Genomic DNA, 23,977 nt, shown 5'->3' with positions numbered 1-23,977 from the left:
CACGAGGGTGAATGGTTGAAGAGAGATTTGATTCAACCATTCTATGGTTGGGTGGAACGTGGTATTCCCATCTTAGGTTTGGATTTTGCATCATTAATAGGAAGTTATTTGTCCTTTATTTATATGAGTATTATACTAATTTATATGTGGATCATATGGCTGTGATTTCATTAGTATTTTTGTTGCTATTATGCTGGTTATGTATGTGTTTTATGACAGTGGCTATCTATGGCTCTCATCATGTTTTAGTTGTAAATGAATGGACAATGTATCTATGACCTAATAGATGATAATGTATTAAATGATATTCAAGAGGCTTATAGGCCAAGTAAAGCCATGAGGCCAAGGAGTGCCAAATTAATGTAAATTAGGCTATGAGAGGTCCTTGTAAATCCCCATATATTTATTAATGGAGAAACTTTGTTTGAGTGTTTGTAATCTGTGTAAATGAGTTCTTGTCTATTGATTTTGACCATTTTTATTTGCATTTTATTATTTTATACTAGATTGATGCATGACAAACAAAATTAAGGTTAGAAAAGAGAACATCTTATGTAGATAAGGTCGAGAGTCTCTTCACAGGCAAACAAATATTTTATTGATTATTGATCAGTATATAGAATCAACAACTCTTTGAATCATAGTAGCGCAACAGAAACAATGGAATCCAAATCTAGAAGACAGAGATATAAGAGGGTTGACACTTAAGTGGGCTTGCATGCAACAAGAATCAAGATCAGAATATAAAGAGAAAGTGAAAGAATAGCAACCAATACTTAGTTTCTTAAGTGTTTACAGGAATCTGTCTGTTAACAAAGGTTGGGAGATAGAATCAATGTTTTGTTAACAAGAAACTATCACACAATAATGTCGATCTAGAAGTTCTATCCTAGGAAGTCCAGAAAGGGGCACATAAGGATACAGCAGGGTTGAGTGGATTTCGAGCTAAATTATAAAGGGAACTGTCCAATCATATAGTAGTCGAGCTTATGTGGAGCATGAGTGGGGTTGCTAAGAATTTTGACATCATCCTGTAGGAAATGGCGTGCGCACTTTTGAAAATGACTGGGGATGACAACTAACGGAAGCCATGATCAACTATTAACAAAAATATTTTTGTTTCCTAGAGTCCGTCTCTGAGAAGGTAAACCCTTGGCACACCTTTGGAAAGGATCAGACTGATGTGGCATGTGGGATGAGTCCAGTACAAGAGTGCAACAATAAGAGGAATCCATGTCGAGTTTAGGGCCCACGTATCTACTTGCATCATCCAGGAAGAAACAAAAAGCATGCATAATTGGGATAATCGAGTTGACGTAAGCTCAGGCTCATGTGTACACCAAAAAACAAAGGAGAGCGCGGCCCTGGTCATTAGAGTTGATCATATTGTGAAGAGCAGTGTAAAAAGTAAGTGTTGAGATATATGGAGAATAAGGCCATGGAAGTTAATTCCTATTATAAGAACTTGACCTCGATGGTTTTAATAGAAGTGAGCCTCCCCTCTATTGATTACTAATAAAAGGTTATGGTTCTCGTTGTTCTGGCTTAAGAGTAAGGGAAATGTCTGAGCCTTTGTTGAGAAGAGTTCTTCGAAAAGAGAAGAAATTTGGTCCTCATTCTTGATCAAGAATTGGGTTGAGAACCCGAGCACTGGTAGTATGAATGAGTCGATAACATTTCTTGAAACAACACAAAATATTGGGATTTAAACCAAACCTTTGGGTTCTATGGATAAATGGGTCAATAGTTGTTGGAAATGTGCCTTGAAATGCGCCATGGGATTGAAGGAAGCGCCTAAGCGTCGATAAAGCGACACCAGGAACGAATAAGAAGGTTATCACTTATAAGTAGTTAGGCCTACGTCACTGAGCCCCATACATCTCAGTGATTTTGTTCTTAGTATATGTCATACTATGCTAGAAAGAGTCATGGTTGTATGATTCAATTTCTGATTGACCAATAAAATTAACCTTACACAAAAAAAATCACAATTCTAAAGTATTTGAAAAAAATGTACTTTTAGTTAAAACATCATTTAAATGAAAGAAAGTGATAAAGATATCGATATCTTTATTTTATTTTTTCTATTGTTTTACATATATAATGGTCATGACTACGTTCTTTTAATATATATATATATATATATATATATATATATATATTTTCTTCTTCATATTTTTGCACTGTAAAATAGTATGATATATACCTCATTCGTATTTATAGCAAAAAAAATAAAATCCTTATTGTTTGAAAATAAATAGATTGTAACAAGAATCCATTAAAATGAATGTGAACTCCCAATTAATAGGGATTATCATGAAAGGGAAGTGATTATAAAAAGGAAACGCATCTTTCACAATTGCTAAAAAGAGTGTATTCACATGATGTGACAACTATGACACCAATAATTGCACTTATCATGGAAGAGAAAACCAATTTGTGTGGAACTTAAAGAAGATTTAGTGGTGGAGATGGAGTGCTATCCTTTCTATGATAAATACATTTTTGAATAAGCTCAAAAGAGGTTTGAAACATCTTCTAACGTCTTTTTCAAGTATCTATTACTTTTCTTGAAAAATCTGCAATTGTATATACATTTGATGACCATCCTTGTCAAGATGAAAAATAAGACAATGTGATCATTAAACTTGATTAAGAAGAAATAAGAATTATAGAAAATATTGTCTAGGGGAAACCTCCCTAACAAAAATTACCATGATGACATTAGCTATAATGGAAAGAAATTAGGGAGATCAATACTATAACAAGTTAATAAAGGATCTCATTGAAATATCATAATTTAGCACTAGTTTTGAATTGAGTCAATGGCGTGTAGTATATGACTACTTCCTATTTAGGATGGCTGCAAAATTATTAATTGAGGTACTAATTGTAAATTTACGTACTTTTTCCTTATGCTTTGATATAAAATCATTTTAGGAAGAAAGGAAATGTCATGTCCCTTAAATGAACATTAATAATAGGGTTTTTGGATGCAAATTACTTAATACTAATTACTCATCACTAGGTAAATTTAAAGTGTTGAATGAATTATATTAAAGTTTCCAAAGACGCTCATAAATAAGACAAACTCGTTTTGAAGGGAATTCATTTAAGCACATAGTCTAACTAATAAATAAAATGACAATAAAATGACCTTTTTCACTCTAATCAATTTTGGTTAGATTTTTAAGAATCTTAAGTTTAGACTATTTAGTGTGTAAAGTTAGAGTGTTGCGAGGATTTTTTTAAGCCTAAATCCATTTATGCATTTAAAATTGCATTTCAAATAACAAGAAAGCACAATCTTGCTAGAAATTGTAGTTCTAAATTCTAGCCAAAAACAATTTCATCTATTAGTTAAACTACTCCTTACTTCATTAATCATTATATTGTAAACAAAAACCAAATCTTGTTATTCATTTAACTTTCAATTACATAAATATGTTTTTTTGTATCTCATATAATTTTGGACGTTAAATACTCAATTAATTATTTACTTCATAATTACTCATTTTCTTTTATCATTACTTCCATAAATACATCATAAATATTAAAATATTATATCGTACATTTTATCCTAAATGAGAAATTATCCATAATACTAATTAATTTCATTTTTATTTTACCACATTTAATGGTTACACTAAATCTAATTTTTTTTTAAGGTACTTTAAAACATTTTTTAAATATCAAATTGTAATCCAATTACATATATTAAAAATTTATAATTTGATTTTACAAAATATATTAGCTGCTTGTTTTTCCTTTATAATATCCAAAACTATATAAACTAATATGAATGTGCCATGGTGTACAAGCCACAACGTTGTATTTCAGAGTTGCACATTTGACGAAGAGGCAGGTAAAACAAGAATTGTAGCCGTCTTTCACCCATGTCACTTTCGATGGGTGTGAAAGAGGATCGAACCTGGAGCGACGACCAGAGCCCAAAAGGTTTCGCTCATAGACTGCATCGTTCATAGACGGTTGATATCGACACGTTAATTTTGTCTCAACCCATGCGGTTGACAGACCATTGAAAATGAAAAAGCGTAAAATGAAAAAGCGTAGTCTAAATTGGCGAAGATTTCACTGAGAAAGCAATAGTTTTTCCGCAATGAAAGCTGGAGAGTTTCAGGATTTTGAGTGCTTTAGAATTTTGACGCGCCCAATAGAAAAAACAATTCAACCACTGTCACTTCTAGATTTTTTGAAAACCAAATCCCCACATTAAACAAGAAAATCACCATCCAGTCATATTGTCACCAAGTGCAAATGAAAATGACACGCTAATTTTATCCCCCGCCCATTCGACAAGACGAAGGTGCAAGAGCTTAAAATTTTTCTATCAATGACTGCGTGATGTGCCATATCAAGGAAAATCCTCTCAAAACTCCTATCCCAAAGAAACGAAGCCACATTCTACTTACTCCTATCCATCCATTAAATTTTCTTAATGGTTTTTTAAAATTATTTTTTATATTTATGTTTGTAATCATTATTTTTTTTCATAAAATTAATATAATATTAGTGTCAAAAAAATATATATTTTTTAAAACCAGTGAGGAATTTTGAATTAACTTTGAAAATTTTAATAGAGGGGAATTTATTAGGAGTTTTATTTTTATATTTTTTTTATACAAGTGAAAAATAAATTAATTGAATTTTTTAATAAATTAGTTTAGATTTATCATGAGTCTAGTGGAATTGTACCTCGAGGAATTTGATCCGATATTGTGTTAAATGGACTTAAGTTGGTTCTATTTGAGAGCAATAATGTCACATTTTTAAATTATCATTATTATGTATATGTTTGAGATTAACTTCAAAATTCACATTATGTTTTCTTTCCTTGGCATGGGCATTTCATTCTTCTTTCATTTAGTTTGTGTTGCTTTCTTTGAATGGTTTGTACGTTTGTGTTTGGATGCTTTGAGCGGTTTGTGTGTTTATGTCTTTGGATTTAGATGGTAATATTTGTGAATGTTAAAATTGTTGTGTTATATTTTTATGTGTATGTAATTGTCTATTCGTAATTAGTTGGTGATGAAAAATGGAGACAATATTGTCAATTGTAATTAGTTGGTGATGAAAAATGGAGATAATATTGTCAATAGTTTGCAAGGGGATTGATGTTGCACATATATTTCATTTAATTTTAGGTATCACAACGTCTCATAACTAATTATTTCTTAATAGTGTCCCACTAGGTATTACTAAATATATCTTGAAGAGTAGTTTTAATGACTTACTTCATCAAAATTACTCTTGAAATAATTTGTCTCTTTGCTAATGTTTGAAATAATTTATTTCTTCAGTATTCAAACTTCTGTGATCCATAATGAATTAAACAAAGTCTTTCGGTAGAAATCACATGAGAGAATTTTTTGGCCGGCGCATTTCGAACCAACAAGTGTGGCTCATCGTCAAGACTAGATGAAGAGGCATACCATGAAATAATAGTCCTTACTATTGATATTTTTAATAAGTTAATGAAATAATATCATTATTTAAATATGTTTTCAAAAACTAGCTGTTACATATTAATATTTTAATAAATTAATAAAGTAATATCATTATTTAAATATTATTTTTCAAGAACTAGTTATATTTGGTTTTAATAAATTAATTTAAATATTATTTTCCAAAAACTAGTCGTTTAATATGGCCGTTACCTATTAATATTTTTTAATAAATTAATGAAATAATATCATTATTTAAATTTTTTTTTTTCAAAAACTAGCCGTTTAATATAGCCGTTACTTCATAATATTTGTTTTTAATATATTAATAAATTAGTATTATAATTTAAAAATTATTGTTCAAATATAGCCATTACTTGAAATTATGTCTCTGCATTGCTCTTTATTTAAGCCTTTGCCATGGTATGCCTCTTCATCTGGTCTTGATAATGAACCACACTTGTTGGTTCAAAACGCGTCCTCCAAAAAATTCTCTCATGTGATGTTTAAATAATTTATTTCCTTCCAAAATATTTTGATGATTTTTTTTATCTATTGTCTAATTTGCAAAGTCAAGAATTAATCAATTTTTGAATTTTTTTTAATGAGCCACCAGATTTATAAAATTTTTACATTGTTTGTTTCTCCAAACAATTATGACATCTCCTTCAAGAATATATTGATTTGTTTTGAATGTTTATAAATATATATTTTCCTCTTATAAATATTTTGAATACATTGTTGTATCCAATTATCTATTAGTAATTTTTAATATATGTAATTGTTTATTATAATTAGTTGGTAATGAAGAAGGGAGACGATCTTTTCAAGGATTATTTTGCACTTTAGAGGAGGATTGATTTTGCACACCTATTCCATTTTAATTCTAGGTATCACAAATTTTTACAATGAATTAATTCTTAATATCGTCCATCTAGGTATTACTAAATATATCTTCATTTTTTTTAATAATCTATAGCCTCAAGACTAACAACATCTAATGCATGTGATGAACGAAATAAAATAGGATTAGAAAAGAACATCTACACTGAAATTAATGCATTAATGCAAGCTATCAAATGAGAATAGAAATCAAAATCTACACTGAAATCAATGAATCTAATGCAAGTAATCAAATAGAATTAGAAATCCACATTTACACTGAAATTAATGCATCTAGTGCAAGCAATCAAATAGGATTAGAAATCAACATCTACACTGAAATCAATGCATCGAGTGGAAACAATCAAATATAATTAGAAATCAACATCTACATTGAAATCAACACATCTAGCGCAAAAAATAAAATTGGATTAGAAACCATTATCTACACTGAAATCAATGCATCTAGTTCAAGAAATCTTCTCCCCTCTCACACCGCTCAATATAATCTTGAGAAATATTTTCAATAATCTACGGCCTCAAGATTAACAACATCTAATCCATCTAATACAAGCAATCAAATAGAATTAGAAAACAACGACTACAATGCGATCTATGCATCCAATGCAAATAATCAAATAAGATTAGAAATCAACATCTACACTGAAATTGTTGCAAATACTGCAACCAATCGAATATAATTAAAAATCAACATCATCACTAAAATCAATGCATCTAGTTCAAACAATAAAATACAATTATAAATCACCATCTACACTAAAATCAATGCATATAGAGCAACCAATCAAATGGGATTAGAAATCAACATCTACACTGAAATCACTGCATCTAGTGCCAGAAATAAAAAAGGATTACAAATCATCATCTACGCTGAAATCAATGCATCTAGTGCCAAAAATCTTCTTCCCTTTGTCCCCCTCCACCTATACCTATATCTCCCTCCTTCTCTCCTTCTTTATCTCTCTATCACATCCCCACCAAACACATGCTATCTCTCTCCATATCTATATGTCTCTTCCTCCGTCCCTCTTTCTATCTCTCTCTTCTTCCCTCTATTCACCTCCCATTTATATCTCTATCTCCCTCTGCCTCTCCTTTGTCTCTCAATATCACCATTGAAACGTACACACTCTTTCACCATATTTAATTATCTCAACCTCTCTCTCCCTCTTTTCCCCTTCTCTCCCTCTCTACCCATTTTAGCTCTCTTCCCTGCTTCTCTCCTCTCTCCCTCTCTCTCTATCTCCCTTACCACTCCCTCTATAACAACCCTGGTGAAAATTCCATTTAATAAAATCTAATAAAGGAAAAAATAATAACAACAGTTGATGGGACACTTATTCCAAGTTGAATATTGGGAAAGACATCCTAGTGTGTGTGTTCCTCGATTTACTATGGCTAAAGAAATTGGCAAAGACAATGGCTAAGGCTTTGGAAAGGAAAATGCATTTTCCACACATTTATTTATGAAAATAATGGAAATTAGGAGAAAAGGGAGGTGAAAGGTCACAGGTTTCATGTGATGAGGAAAATGAAGGAAAATAATGGAAATTGAAGAAAATAGAGGGCTCATTAATAAAAAGGTTTGTGAGGATTAGTAGATAATCTTTTGTCAATTCAGTTTTGGAGCTCTCTCATTATTCTCTCTCGCTCTCAATCTTGGACACTTAGAGTTTTCTTAGAGCATTTTGGAATTGGATCAAGAAAGGAAAAGAAGGCAAGAGGAAGGAAAGATCAAGGAGGGAAAGGTAGGATCAAGTAGCTACAACAAGATTATTTGGAGGTATCAATTTACATGTGTATTTTCCTTACTAGATTTGGCATGCATGGTATTGCATGTGGTTTTTTTGTTGTTATGGCATGGTTTTTTCTAGGTGTAACAATATTTTATGCCTATCCTTGCCATTTCCGGATAGCCATGGTGTGATGGGGTTATCATGTTTTGGTTGAGATGGATTGCCAGATCGATTCAAAGTTGAGTGAGGTGGACATCTAAATGATAAAGCACATGGCCTACTGGTCCCTGAACGAAACTGTGGATCATGGTAAAACCATTGGCCTAGTGACCCCTGAGCTAGACTATGGGTTGTAGTAAAGGAATGATTGTGTTGCCTCAGTGGACCTAGAAATCCTTGCCAGTGAATGGCAAGATATATGATAAAGCCAAGAGGTGGTTTTCTCTCTGTTGGGCCTAGTAATCTTGAGTTCGAGATATGTGGTAAATCCTAGAGAGTGGGTGTTGCTTTAGGGCATAGTGATCCGGGTTTGGATTGTGGTAAAGCCTAAGAGACTAAGAGACAGGAAGATTCCTCATGGTGTAGGTGGAGAAATACAGTGGCATCCATGCTTGGTTGACCTAATGATTGGGTGGAGATCATGGCAAATCCTGTTATGACATGTTTATTGTGTTTGCCTAGTGATCTGAGATGGATTACAATAAAACTTGGTTTCTATTTATGAAGCTGAGGTAGTTTAGCCTTAGGATGCCCTGGTTGGTTCTTTGGTTTGAGTCCCACCTTCATGCTTGGAATATGGCACGGGGGTGAATGTTTGAAGAGAGATTTGGATTATCCATTGTATGGTCAAGTGGAATGTGGTAGTCCCGTCCCGAGTTTGGATTTTACATCGTTAATGAGAGGTTATTTCTATGAGTATTACACTAATTTATATCTGGATCACATGGTTGTGATTAATTGGTATTTATGTTTCTATTATGCTGGTTATGTATGTTTTTTATGACAATGTCTATGTATGGGCCTCATCATGTTTTTTCTTGTAAATGAATGGACAATGTATTTATTACCTAATATATGATAATGCAGCAAATGATATGAGGGAAAAATGGTTCTTATTGATTCTCAGATAAGTATGAGATCCCTATGCTTAAATATGTTATTTACACATGTAGCTTACATATTTGTGACATGTTTGACGAAATGCCTGTCATGGCTAGTAGGGGTCTAGTTAAGGGCTTGTTTAACTATTTGTTTTTGCATCATTGCTTCCCTATTATTTTAGTATTCTGAAGATGTAATTCAATTCTGGGAGGTGACCTGGACTCTCAGCATGAGAAGGTGGCTTAAATCTCGGGAACACTAGCAATGAACTAGATAAAATAGTCCATGGATGCTGGCATGCCTATAGCATGAGAGTGTCTAGAGCCTCCTAGTCATTAACAGGCCTATATCATGAGAGTGTCCAGAGGTCAAGTGATAAAAAAATTCAGTGAGACCTAGGAGCAAGCTGCCCTAAGTGTTGGGATGACTCTAAGGGGTCCTATAACAGATACAAAAGGTATGTATGTTTTGTTTCTATTGATTCCATTCCCTTAAGGTCATCTAGGAGGTTGAATATGATCATGGTAGCCTCTCGTTGCATGTTTACCCCAGTTGGCTAGTTACTTGGGTAGATGTGGGAGGAGGGTGCTACAGAATGGTACCAGAGCATGGTTCACCCCTTAGACTAGATGGGCTATGTGTTGGTCATGCATGCATGTCAGTTTCATGTGTGTATCTTATGCTTTCATTCCATGTGCTTGTTGTATTGTATGGTGTTGATCATGGTTGTAGTGATATCTACATGTGGAAGTTGAGGTTGTTATTGTGGGATGCATCGTCATCAGTGTATGACTGGTTACATGTTGTTATATGTCTCTTACATGTATCATTTTGTATGCCTGGTTATATTCTTGTATGCTTGAATATATGTGTTCATGCATGTGTGTGGTTAAAGTATGCATTGCTTATGCAAGTTGATGTTTGTATGTGGCCATGTGTACACTAGCATAATGGTTGTTGTCTTGCATGAGGTCATGGTATGTGTAATTGATATGTTCATGCATTGATCACTGGACTCTATCTAGAAGGATGATTATGTGTTGATGCACTAATTTGTATATGTATATATGTTTTTATGATTATATTATACATGTATCACGTTCATTTGATGATCTTGCAGATGAGAAATCCTCCCTGATCTATGCTAAGTTATGTTGATTTATCGTGATTTTGTTTAGTTGACATAGTATGCCTTGCAGGAAATAATATCAAATGGATAGAAAGATAGTAGACTACAAAGAGTGTCCCTATGAATCATATGAGAAGCGTGGTGTTGGACACTCTTCTAATTTTCTAGACACATTGAGAAGCTTAAAGGAAGAAATAAGGAGTTGTAAGGCAGACAATGACACAATCATATAGGCACAAGAGAAATAAGTAGAGGTAAATGATATACTTATTTAGAGTTTGTGAGGGTTGCAATGAGAATGGCCACTTTGGATTGGTCATGGACGGGAGGACAAAACTAATGGGGAATATGGAAGTAGGTCTCATGGTGGTCACATTTTAGATAGAGATGACACTATTAGATATGGTAGGTTGTTGGATAATCCAGATAGGATAACATCATGATCATCATCGTTATCACCCTTACAGGAGGAGTGATAGGGGGTACTTTCCATATTAATTTAAGAAAGTGAAGCCACCTACTTTTGATGGAGATGTGAAGAAGTCGGGAGATGCAGAGGCTTGGATACTTGGGATGAAAAAATTCTTTAATTACATAGATAACATGAAGTCCATAGTAGCTATATTCACCTTGAAAGGTAAATCATACGTTTGGTGGGAATATGTGAAGTACGTCAGAGGCATCAAGACATATGACTTGAGTTGGCACGAGTTTAAGAGGCTTTTTAGGAAGAAATACTTGTGAGAAAAGTGCTACGACAGTAAGGCCAAATAATTTGATGAGTTAAATATGGGATCAATGATAGATGAAGAGTACATGACTAAGTTTCTGGAGCTATTGAGGTATGTAACGCATCTTATAGACGAGAAAAATAAAGTTTAGTGATTTGTAAGTGAATTTCCATTAGCATTTAGCGATCATATTGAGTATGATGAGCCTCAGTCAATTGAGGAAGTTATTGGGAAATTGAAACATTTCTATGAACAACAAAAGCATAAGAATGAATCCCAACAAGGATGGAAAGGGAAAGAGAAAGGTAAAGGCAAATTACAGCCAAAAAGAACAAGGCCTCACAATGCAGATGAGAAATAAAATGTGGCACACAAAAAAGAGGTTCAATGCAACTAGACATGGACATGGATCACAACAACAACATAGAGGTGAGAATATTGATCAGTTGGAGTGCTAGACATGTGGTAAGGAGCACCTTAAGAGAGATTATCCACAAGATCAAGGTGGTAGGCCTAGGATATATAGTGCAGGAGGCACAAACTGTTGGGGATGTTTCTCAGAGCTTTCCTCATATTTATGTAGCATTGGATAACAAACAAGAAGACCATCACGAATCTATCATTGAGATGGATGGTAAGCTTTGTGATCAAGTTATTTATATTTTGATTGACCCTAGATCTAGTCATAGCTATGTTAGTCCTAAATTGTTGGATAAGTGTGGTTTGAGTAAGGAATTGAATGCAGAATCTTAGTTAGAGAAGATGGCTACAAGTACAAAGAAGTGAGTCCATCATTGGGTAAGATATTGTGCATTTTATTTGAATGTTATGCCTACTGTAACACATTTGAATATATTATTGTTGGGATCATACAATATGTTGTTGGGCATGGATTGGTTGTATCTTCATAGAACCAAGGTGGATTGTTATGACAAATCCATTGAGTGTGTTGATGAAAATGGGGAACCAAGAGTCTTGTAGGGAGAGAAGAAATCCACATCAGTTAGGATGGTGATAGCTATATAGGAAATGGATATTTTCATGAAACGGTGTATGTTATTTGCAATGCACATTTCTAGTGACAAAGGTAAGGAAGTTGAGGATGTAGATGTTTTGTGCAGGAACTCAGTTATACAATAGTTATAGGATGTATTTCCTGAGGACATTACATAGTTTCCACCTCATAGGGAAGTAGAATTTTATATTTAGTTAGTGTCAGGGGTAGCTCCAACATCAAAAGCACCTTACAGGATGAGCACACCTGAGTTAGCTGAGTTGAAGCTACAACTGAAGGAAATATTGGACGAGGGATACATGATGACAAGTGTATCACCATGGGGTGCACCGGTATTGTTTGTGAAGAAGGATGGTACTCTCACATTGTGCATTGACTACATGAATTTGAACAAAGTGACCATCAAGATCATGTATTCGTTGTCGAGGATTGATGACTTGTTTGACCAATTGAAGGGAGCAATAGTGTTCTTGAAGATTGATCTGAGATCTACATAACAAGAGGTATGCATTAAAGAGGAGGACATTTTCAAGACAAATTTCCCGACCATGTATGGGCATTATGAGTTTGTTGTAGTTCCATTTGGTTTGAATAATGCTCCAACTACATTTTTGTGTTTGATGAATAGTGTGTTGCATCCATATTTGGATTATTTTTTTATTGTGTTCATTGATGAGATAGTGGTATATTCTAAAAATGTGGAAGACCATGTCAAGAATTTAGAAACAACATTGATATTGTTGAGAGAGAAACAGTTGTATGCTAATCTCAACAAATGTAGCTTCTTTCATACTAAGGTACATTACTTGGGACATGTTTTCTCCAAGGAGGGAATTTCAGTAAATCCAGAAAAGATAAGGGCCATCATGGAGTGGGTAGCTCCCGAGAATGTGGACGAGGTGAGCTATTTCATGGGATTGACACACTATTATAGGAGGTTCATCACAAACTTCTCAAATATTTCTTATCCTAATACATCCTTACAGATGAAAGGTAAGAAGTTTGAATGGACAGAGGAGTGTGAGGCTAGTTTTAAGAAGCTTAAGCACTTGTTGACACATGCACAAGTGCTATAGATTGTAGATCTGGACAAATCATTTGTAGTGTGCACATATGTTTGCAAGAGAGGAATTGGTGGAGTCCTTATGAAGGATAGACAAGTGTTATGCTATGAGTCTCAAAAACTAAACGAGCATGAGTAGAAGTACCCAACACATGATTTGGAGCTACTTGCGATCGTACATGCATTGAAGATGTGGAGGCACTATCTTCTTGGCAGGAGGTTTGTATTGATGAGCGATCACATTGGGTTGAGGTATTTTTTTGACCAACTGAATCTGAATGCCAAGAAAGCTAGAAGGTTAGCCACGATCCTTGAGTTTGACTTCAAGATCGGGTACATAAAAAAAAAGGAGAACAACGTGGAAGATGCTCTTAGCAGACAGATATAGGTAAATCACTTAGCAGCTATGAGTTCCTATGCAATGGAATTACAGGATAAGATATTACACGAAGGTCAGCAAGGTGTCAGGTATATAGAGATTATGCACAAGTTGCAGCAGAGTACTGGTATAGGTACAGGTGATAGTACATGTACAGGTGAGAGTACAGGTACAGTTACATGTAGTGGTACAGGTGCAGGTGAACTGAATGTGGACTATTGTCTTACGACAGATGAATTGGTTAGATTTAGAGACAGGATACATGTGTCCAATAGTAGTAAGATCAAGAAGCTAATCTTGAGAGAGTTTCAAGTGAAACCATATTCAGGTCACCCAAGTTATCAAAATTCATTGATTGCAGTGAAGAAATTTTATTATTGGCTGAATTTGAGGAGGGATGTAGTAGAGTCATATGGCTAGGTGTTTTGATTGTCAGCATGTGAAAGCAGAGTGTAAGAATTCAGGTGGAATGTTATATTCAATTTTGATTCTAGAGTGGAAATGGGAAGTCATTTTCATGGACTTCATCATTTTCCTACAATAGTGAGACAACATGATTCCATCATGGTTGTTGTCGATATGTTGACAAAGGTTGCACACTTCATTCTAGTGAAGTCTACATTCTCAGCTAGCAATGTAGCACATGTATTCATTAGATATGTGGTCAAATTGCATGGTGTTCCAAAGAATAATGTGTCACATAGGGATGCAAAGTTCACTTCCAAGTTTTAGAAGGAGGTTTTTGCAGGTTTGGGCACAGAGTTGGCCTTCAGTACAACTTATCATCCACTGACAGATGGATAGAGAGAGAGGGTCAACATGATATTGGAGGACATGTTGAGGATGTATGTGATGCATTAGGAGTGAAAGTGGGAAGAGTGTCTTCCACTTGTATAGTTCACTTAAAACAATGGCTATCAGGAATCTTTGAGGATGATTCCTTTCGAGGCATTGTATGGGTGGAGTTTCAATACTCCTATCAGTTGGAGTGGTCAAGTTAAAAGGGTGTTAGTTTGACTAGACATGTTGGCACACATGGTACATGAAATGAAGGTAATCAAGAAGAATCTAAAGGCAGCACAAGATAGGTAGAAGAGCTATTCAGATCAAAATAGGTTGTTCAAGGGGTTCTAGGTTAGGGAACATGTGTATTTGCGCATCAAACCAAAGAAGAGCTCTTTACGGATTGGATCACGTGCCAAGATGGCACCACGGTTTTTTCAACCCTTCAATATTGTCGAGAGGATTGGGCTAGTCGCCTATCGACTTGCACTACCTCTGATAGTGAAATTCCATGATCTTTTCCATGTTACATTGCTTAAGAAGTATCTTAAAGATGTTGGTGATGTGATTGATTGGTCTGTATTGTAGGTGGAACCAGATGGAGAATTCCAGCTATAGCCTCAGTGTATATTGCAGAAAAATTTGTTCATGCTCCGAAACTAAGCAATCGAATAAGTTAAAGTGCAGTGAAAGCACTTTGGGCCTGATGAAGCTACATGGGAGATGATAGATCAGATGCGGGCTATGTATCCTTCTTTGTTTTCCAGTTGAGGCAAAGCAGTTTTTGTATGGTGTTTCGTTATATGTTTGATGATGGTGTTTCGTTATATGTTTGATGATGTTTGGTATATGTACATATGAATATGGATGCAAATACCACCATGAGCTATGTTACAAAGCTCCAATAAGCGGTATCGTTTCCATGTAATTATGTTGTCATGACAATTTTCTTCTCATCAAGGTGATCATTGTAAATATTGCATCGATCTATGTTATAAAGCTCCATGGGCAGTATGTTTGTTTTTAAACGGTTTTTCTGAGGTATAGGTATGGTTGAACACTGAAAATGGTGTCCCCCAAGGGGGAGGCTTCTGTAACAACCCGGTAGAAAATTCCATGTAATAAAAGCTAATAAAGGAAACAATAATAACCATGGTTGATGGGACACTTATTCCAAGCTGAATGTCGGGCAAGACATCCTAGTGTGGGTGTTCATCGGTTTATTATGGCTAAGAAAATTGGCAAAGGCAATGACTTAGGATTTGGAAAGGAAAAATGGTATTTTTGGCACATTTATTAATGAAAATAATGGAAATTAGGAGAAAAGGGAGGTGAAAGGTCATAGGTTGCATGTGAGGAGGAAGGTGAAGTTAAATAATGGAAAATTAAGAAAACAGAGGGCTCATTAATAAAAAGGATTATAAGCATCAGTGGGTAACCTTTTGTCAATTCAGTATTGGAGCTCTCTCTTTATTCTCTATCTCTCTCACTCTTGGACACTTAGAGTTTTCTTATAGCATTTTGCCACTGGATTAAGAAAGGTAAAGAAGGGAAGAGGAAGAAAAGATCGAGTAGGGAAAGGCAAGATCAAGCGGCTATAGTAGGGTTCTTTGTAGGTATAGATTTGCATGTGTGTTTTCCTTACTAGATTTGGCATGCATGGTATTTCATGTGGTTATTTTTCTTTTAGGGCATGGGTTTTTCCAGGTGTAACAATTTTTTCAACCTAGCCTTTCCATTTACAGATAACCATGGTGTGATGGGGTTCTCATGTTTTGGTTGAGTTGGATTTCCAGATTGATTTGAAGCTGAGTGAGGTGGATCTCCAAATGATAGAGCACATGGCCTAGTGGTCCTTAAACCAAAATTTGGATCACGGGATAGACACTAGCCTAGTGACCCTTGAGCCAGACTGTGGGTTGTGTAAAGCCAAGATTGTGTTGCCTTGGTGGGCCTAGGAATCCTTGTCGGTGAATGGAAGGATATATGTTAAAGCCAAGAGGTGTTTTTCTCTCCATTAGACCTAGTAATCCCAGGTTTGGGATATGCGGTAAATCTTGGATAGTGGGTCTTGATTTAGGGCCTAGTGATCCGAGTTTGGATTGTGGTAAATCATGAGAGACTAGGAGACAATAAAATTCCTCCTGGTGTAGGTGGAGATATCTGGTGGCATCCATGCTTGTTTGGTCTAGTGATTGGGTGGAGATATTGGTAAAGCATGTTATGACATGTTTATTGTGTTGGCTTAGTGATCCGAGATGGATTACAGTAAAGCCTTGTTTCTATTGATGAGGGTGAGGTGGTTTAGCCTTGAGATGGCCTGTTTGAATCTTTGGTTTGAGTCCCACATTCATGCTTGGCATATGGCACGGGGGTGAATTGCTGAAGAGAAATTTGGTTCAACCATTGTATGGTTGGGTGGAACGTGGTACTCCCATCTTGGGTTTGGATTTTGCATCATTAATAAGAGGTTATTTCTCATTTATTTATATGAGTATTATACTGATTTATATGTGGATCATATGGCTGTGATTTTATTAGTATTTCTGTTTCTATTATGCTGGTTATGTATGTGTTTTATGACAGTGGCTATGTATGGCTCTCGTCATGTTTTTACTTGTAAATGAATGGACAATGTATCTATGACCTAATAGATGATAATGCATTAAATGATATGAGGGAACAATGGTTCTTAGCGATTCTTAGACAAGTATGAGATACCTATGCTTAAATATGGTATTTACACTTGTAGATTACATATTTGTAATATGTTTGACAAAATTCATTTCATGGCCAATAGGGGTCTGGTTAAGGGCTTGTTCAACTATTTTCTTTTGTATCATTTTTTCCCTATTATTTTACTATTGTGAAGATGTCATTCAATTCTGGGAAGTGACATGGGCTCTAGGCTTGAAAAAGTGGTTTAAATCCCAGGGACATTGGCACAAAACTAGATAAAATAGTCCCTAGACGTTGGCATGCCTATAGCATGAGAGTGTCGAGAGCCCCTGGACATTGACAGGCCTATATCATGAGAGCTTCCCGAGGTCAAGTGATCAAAAACTTATGTTTGACCTAGGGACAAGCTGCTTGAAGTGTTGGGATGACTCTCAGGGCTCCTGCAGCTGATGTGGAAGGTTTGTATGTTGTGTTTATGTTGATTCCGTTTCCTTAAGGTCACCTAGGAGGTTGAATATGATCACAATATCCTCTCGTCATATTTTTACTCGGGTTGGCCGGTTACTTGGGTAGATGTGGGAGGAGGGTGTTACACCCTCTCTCTACACCTTTCTATCTCTATTAATTTATTCTTACCCCCCTCTCTCTCGCCCTCCAACTCAATGTTTGTCTCCCTTCCTCTCTCCTCCTCTCTCTCATGTCTTGTCTCTCTTCCCTTCTCTCCCACCTCCCTTTATCTCCCCCCCTCTCTCTCTCTATTCTCAAAATCTATCACTATATCACTCCCTCTCTCCTTATCTCTCCTTCTCCCCCCCTTCCTTCCATTTCTCCTTCTTTGTCTCTCTATCTCATCCAAAAACATACAAACTCTCCCTTTAAATCCCAGGGACACTGACACAAAGCTAGATAAAATAGTCCCTAGACGCTGGCATGCCTATAGCATGAGAGTGTCGAGAGCATCTTGGGCATTGACAGACCTATATCATGAGAGCTTCCCGAGGTCAAGTGGTCAAAAACTTCTGTTTGACCTAGGGACAAGCTGCCTGAAGTGTTGGGATGACTCTCAGGGGTCCTGTAGCTGATGTGGAAGGTCTGTATGTTGTGTTTATGTTGATTCCATTTCCTTAAGGTCACCTAGGAGGTTGAATATGATCATAGTATCCTCTCGTCACATGTTTACTCGGGTTGGCCGGTTACTTGGGTAGATGTGGGAGGAGGGTGTTACACCCTCTCTCTACACCTTTCTATCTCTATTAATTTATTCTTACCCCCCTCTCTCTCACCCTCCAACTCAATGTTTGTCTCCCTCCCTCTCTCCTCCTCCTCTCTCTCATGTATTGTCTCTCTTCCCTTCTCTCCCACCTCCCTTTATCTCCCCCCCTCTCTCTCTCTATTCTCAAACTCTATCACTATATCACTCCCTCTCTCCTTATCTCTCCTTCTCCCCCCCTTCCTTCCATTTCTCCTTCTATGTCTCTCTATCTCACCCAAAAACATACAAAATCTCCCTTCATCTCTTTCTTATCACTCCTTCTCTCCTGCTTTATCTCTCTACCTTCCTCTCTCCTCCACTCTCTCAAGTCCTTTAGCTGGTCCTTCCCCTCTCTCCCTTTCTATATTAACTCCCCCTCTCCCCCCTTCTCTCTCTCTATCTCCAGCCTTATCACTGTCTCCCTCCCTCTCTCCTTGACTCCCCCCTCCATCTTTGTGTCTTCCTCTCTCCGTTACCCTTCTCTCCCACTCTCACTCCTCTCTTTCTATCTCTCATTTCATTCCTCCTCTCCCCTCTCCTTCATTTTAACTCAACCTCTCCCTTGTCACTCCATCTATGTCTCCACCTCTATCACTCTATGCCTTTGTTTTTCCCTTCATATATATCTATAGTTAATATATATCATGATATATTAATATATACATTATAATATAAAAATTTAATGTTGGTTTGTGTTATATTCTTTCCACGATTAGCTCTAGTAGTTAGTCCGGGGGGTTAGAGGGGGGGCAGAGCCCCCTCTTCATTGTGTCGGGTGCAGTCGGGGGGAGGGGGGGGGGTGTCATAGGGATTTGAGGGGGGTGGCAACCCCTATCTATGGGGTCCAGGGCAACACCTCGGGAATTTTTTTTTGGACCCTATATTAGGTGGTGAACCTACCTATGGTTTTGTGCAGGAATTTCACACATGGTTTTCAGAGCGATGGTTTTCAGTCCATGGTATTTTGTAGATCTCGTCAAGGGAACTATGGCTATGTTCTAATCCAAGGTTAATGGATTGGGGTTTATGGATGCTTCAACATGTATATATATATATGTATTGTAACATTGAAAGGAACATAATGAAAAATCAATCTGGTAGTCCCGGTTTTGGGATCCAACGGAAAATCTCTGTGTATATTTGTTTTATATGTTCTTCTCTCGCCATTGTTTATCTTATGTTTTCAAAATTCATATGTAGGTAATTTATGTACGGGATTAAAACCTACATTATTAAATTTAAATTATACTAATCCAAAAAAATTAAATTTAATAATATTAATATTAATCTTTTAATATCAATATTAGTTTTAATGATGTTTTCTTCATGGCATGATAAATTTTTTTTATAATAAAACTGCATAAAATTAATATTTTCAAATATTACAATTTTGATGTGCAAATATTTATGTATTTAAAGGTTTTAATATATCCATAGAATATGGTTTTTTCTTTTCAAATATTCATTTTATAAATATTTAATTAAAGGAAATATTAAAAGATTTTGGAGCAGGATTTTGATTGTTTGTGTTGAATTAACCTTTTTCCTTCGATTTAAGAAATGGTATTGGTTTTAGTGAAGAGTAAAGATGTTTAACACTTTACCCAATTTGGAAATTTAATGTGGCAATTTTTTTTGTTAAAGGTAAATTTATGATCCATTTAAATTCACCTATATGACAAAACAACTATTAAAGGGATGAGATAATTTTATTATTCATTCAAATTATATAAATAATATGTAGTTATATTTTAATAATTAATCTTGGCCCATTAATAAGATTAAAAATCTATATATAATCTAAATATTCAAGTTATATATAATTTAAGATTCAAGCTAATGTTTTGGCCGACATTATCCAAAATTATTTTTATTATTTTTTTGAAGACATGACATACTTACACATCGCGTCATACTTGGCTATAGAGTGAGCCTCTCGGCCCAAACGACAACCATACTAATTTCAATAATCTATAATTAAGTTACAGAAACATATAAATAAATGAATTTTAAATTATTATGCTAGAGGCACTAGTATATAGGAGATGTGTGTAATGTAAGTAAGTAATGTAATGTAAACATCAGAAAAATGTATATACAAAAAAAGAAAAAGAAAAATTAACTGTTCAAGTTAATGTAAAAGCTAAAATGCAAAATTTATAAAATAACATATAATGCAAAACGTAAAATCCATATAAATTAAAATAATAATTTCTTAACCATATTTAAATTTAATTAATAATCACATAAAAACTTAATACTTACAATAAACTTACAATATAACAAGATTTTAACCATATATATTCACCCCCACTTTACCATGGATATTATTAACTTGTAAATAGGATTTGTTACAATACCATGACTTATAAATACCAGAATCAAAATAAATTAATTTTATAACATTTTATTAATTAAATATAAAATAAAAAATGGTTATAATTACTTTTGAGATATATTTAAACCCTCTATTCTCATCACTATTAAAAACATTTCATAGATATTCTAGAGAGAGAGAGAGAGATAGAATTGAATGGGGGGAGTGATGTAGGGAAGAATAAAGACATAACGAGATAGAGGTGGAGAGAAGGGGAGTGACAAGGGAGAGATGGAGAGAGAGTGAGGGAGAGAAGAGAGGAGGGAAGAGGGAGAGAAGGAGAGGAGAGGAGAGGTTGAAGAAGAGAAAGATAAGAGAGAGAAGTTACTTTCAGTTGTAAAATATATAATTTACTTGAGCCTTAAACAATCCGAGCCTCAAGTGAATTGACATGATTACCACTAGCAAGAGTTGTACAAAGACTACATGGACACATCATAATGTTCACACACATGTATACAGGATGTACACATGGAAAATTAGGTTTATGATGTTAGGTAATTATGTGGCTAGTGTACACTAGTTTATATGATGAATGGTTTAGTGGTAAGTTATAAGAGACTTCAAAGTTGGAATAAACAACATTTAACTTCGTTATCTCTTTTCAATGTGTTTATGTATTTATGGTAAAATTAAAAATAACAATCTTATTTGTTTATATAAACTAGCCTAGATCCATCTTAACTCCACATCTACCAAGTGCTGAGAGGGAACAAATCTCTTGAGGTTCAAGCCTCTTTTACAGTGAAAAAAAATTTGATCCCTCTTCAAGCTTCGTAGAACCAAAGTTAAAATGGATTTACGACTTTGAAACATACTCATAGTAATTTAAGTGTTTAAATATTTACATCATTCAATTTCATATCAATTTAGTGCTCAAATAAACACCATAAACTTGAAATCATGTGATGGAGACGAGATTTTTCCAGCACACCCAATGACCCATTTCAAGTGCACTAAGCACCCTATATAATAGGATTTATAATCAAATATCAACATATTAGCCTGCATAAATCGGGTTATGGATTGAATCACTTTCTGTTTACTTTATAATTTTCACTACTTAATGACTTGTCCTATTTGGAATTGTGTACCCTTATCACAGAGCGATACCAATTTGAGAAATCATATTGCACACCAAAAATCACACTTACATTAGATTAATCACAGATGTAAATGCAACAAACATTGGTTGAAGATAGTAATTCTATCTTAACCACACAATCAATTAGTCGAGTAAATTTCTCAACCAAACACTAAATTAGCAACTAATATCTCAGTTCCAACTAATTAGTACTTAACCAACTATTACATTGATGATGAGAAATTTCATTCAATGTGCATAAAACAAATGAGAATTAAATCTCCAAATACTTTTATGTTCACAGGAACTATATCTATGAAAGAATCACCTCAAACATTTGTTAATGGATAATTCTTATTGTTAAACAACACACAAGAAAACATTGAAATACATATCAACTCCATTTTAGACCCATATAAAGGAAAAAATATATATAGCGAACAAATTAATTAACACATAAAAGCACAAAAATTACGTTGGAAACTCAAAGGGAAAACAAATATTCAATTAGTACTGGCTAGGCTCTTTATTATGCACCAATATACAAGTTTTAGCATCTATAGTCCATTGGGTCACTCGTCTTTAAAGTTTGGGTGCCATTCTTCTTCAATCTCGGTAACAAAACCCCTTCCCTTGTGGTGAAATAGTATATGGGACGATGTCTCCACTAGGGGATATCTGAAAGGTCAAGCATCCACAACTTTTCATCTTCCCCAAGCTCATACCTCCCCTGTTGTTGTTTTTGTTTTTTAATACATTCGCGTACTAGAGATCTCTTATTGTTTTATTTTTTATCATATGACATATGTTTTGACAATAATATTCTTCCTTAACTTCAAATTTGATGTTCTTACCTTATGATTTAATTGATTGTAGGTGTGGACACCATTAATTAAAACACAGAGTGCATCACACCAAGAACATATTGTAACTAAACAATGCCCAATTATTGTTTAAATATTTTTGCAAAATAATAAATCACTCTTAAAATATTCTTCATGATTTGATTCGTTTTGAATTTTGTTAAATAATTTTTATTCTTGTTTAATAGAATTTTGTGTTTTTATTTTTAGATTGAAATCTATTTTGAAAAGGCTAACTTATTTGCTTCATTAAATTTCGTTATCATTATCATATTTCAATTAGCTTGCAGTATATTGTACTTGAAGAAAGAAATATTTTGATTATTAAAATATTTAATCAAATGATGACCTATCTCTAGAAATGGTCCTTCCATATGGGAGTTTCATTATTGGGAGGTACTTACATTAGGTATTGATTTGGGATAATCACGAGGGTGTAATTACTAAACATTCTACATCACGGATATTTGAACCTAGCGACATCTGGAACTTTCGTAGGTGCTATCTTTTATGTCAAATATATGGATGAATTTTTGTTGAAGCTTAGCTTAAATTCATCACAATATTTAAATAATAAAGTATTTTTTATTATTGAGGTTTGTTCAAAAATATCTAAAAACGAGTTTAAATAATACAAATTAAGATTTCATATTAATTTTTTCCACCGGATTTTGATACCGAACTAAGAACAATTCTCTATTTAACACTCTCCTTGTTAACTTATGGATACGAGTACATTTCCCTATTGTAACTTCAAATCTTGAATCTTCATTCGGTTATTATGTTAAAAGTTATTCTCTTTGAATTTATAGATGCCTAAATACCGGGTACATTTTCTTATCCCCTTTTCTAATTATCTAAATCTAGATAATATGAAAGGTAATTCATGCCTAATTTCTTTATTTTAGATATATTCGTAAAAAGTTATATCTAGATATGAATTTGGTAAAAAAATGTTTGTTTTTTCATAAATACGACTCCATTTTAAAATTTCTTTTATCTTTATTGAACCATAAAATAATTAAGTATAGTTTTTTTTGTAAGAAGAGCTTCGGCGTAAATCACATATTGAAAGATCTTTGTCGACGCGTTTCGAACCAGCAAGTGTGTCTCATCGTCAGGACAAGTTGAAGAAACAGATCCAGCTTTGCATGATAAATAGTCTGAGAAGGGCCTCCAATAACTATCTAGATCAACGGCTAGCTATGACTTAGGGACAGTCAAAAAGTCAAATTGAATATTTAAAGGGAAGATAGTTAATGACCATACCTATATATAAATATATAATTATATAAATGAAATAATATTAGACGGGGTTTATATTATTAATTAGTAAAAAATGAATAATTTAATAATTAAAATTTTTTACTTAAATGGGAATTAGTTAAATTGGAGACCTCACTTTTATATAAATAAG

This window comes from Pinus tabuliformis, chromosome 8 (assembly GCF_031772625.1).
Source record: "Pinus tabuliformis cultivar Carrire ecotype Pingquan chromosome 8, CPIR1, whole genome shotgun sequence".
Taxonomy (NCBI): domain Eukaryota; kingdom Viridiplantae; phylum Streptophyta; class Pinopsida; order Pinales; family Pinaceae; genus Pinus; species Pinus tabuliformis.
Note: the sequence above shows the minus strand (reverse complement) of the source record.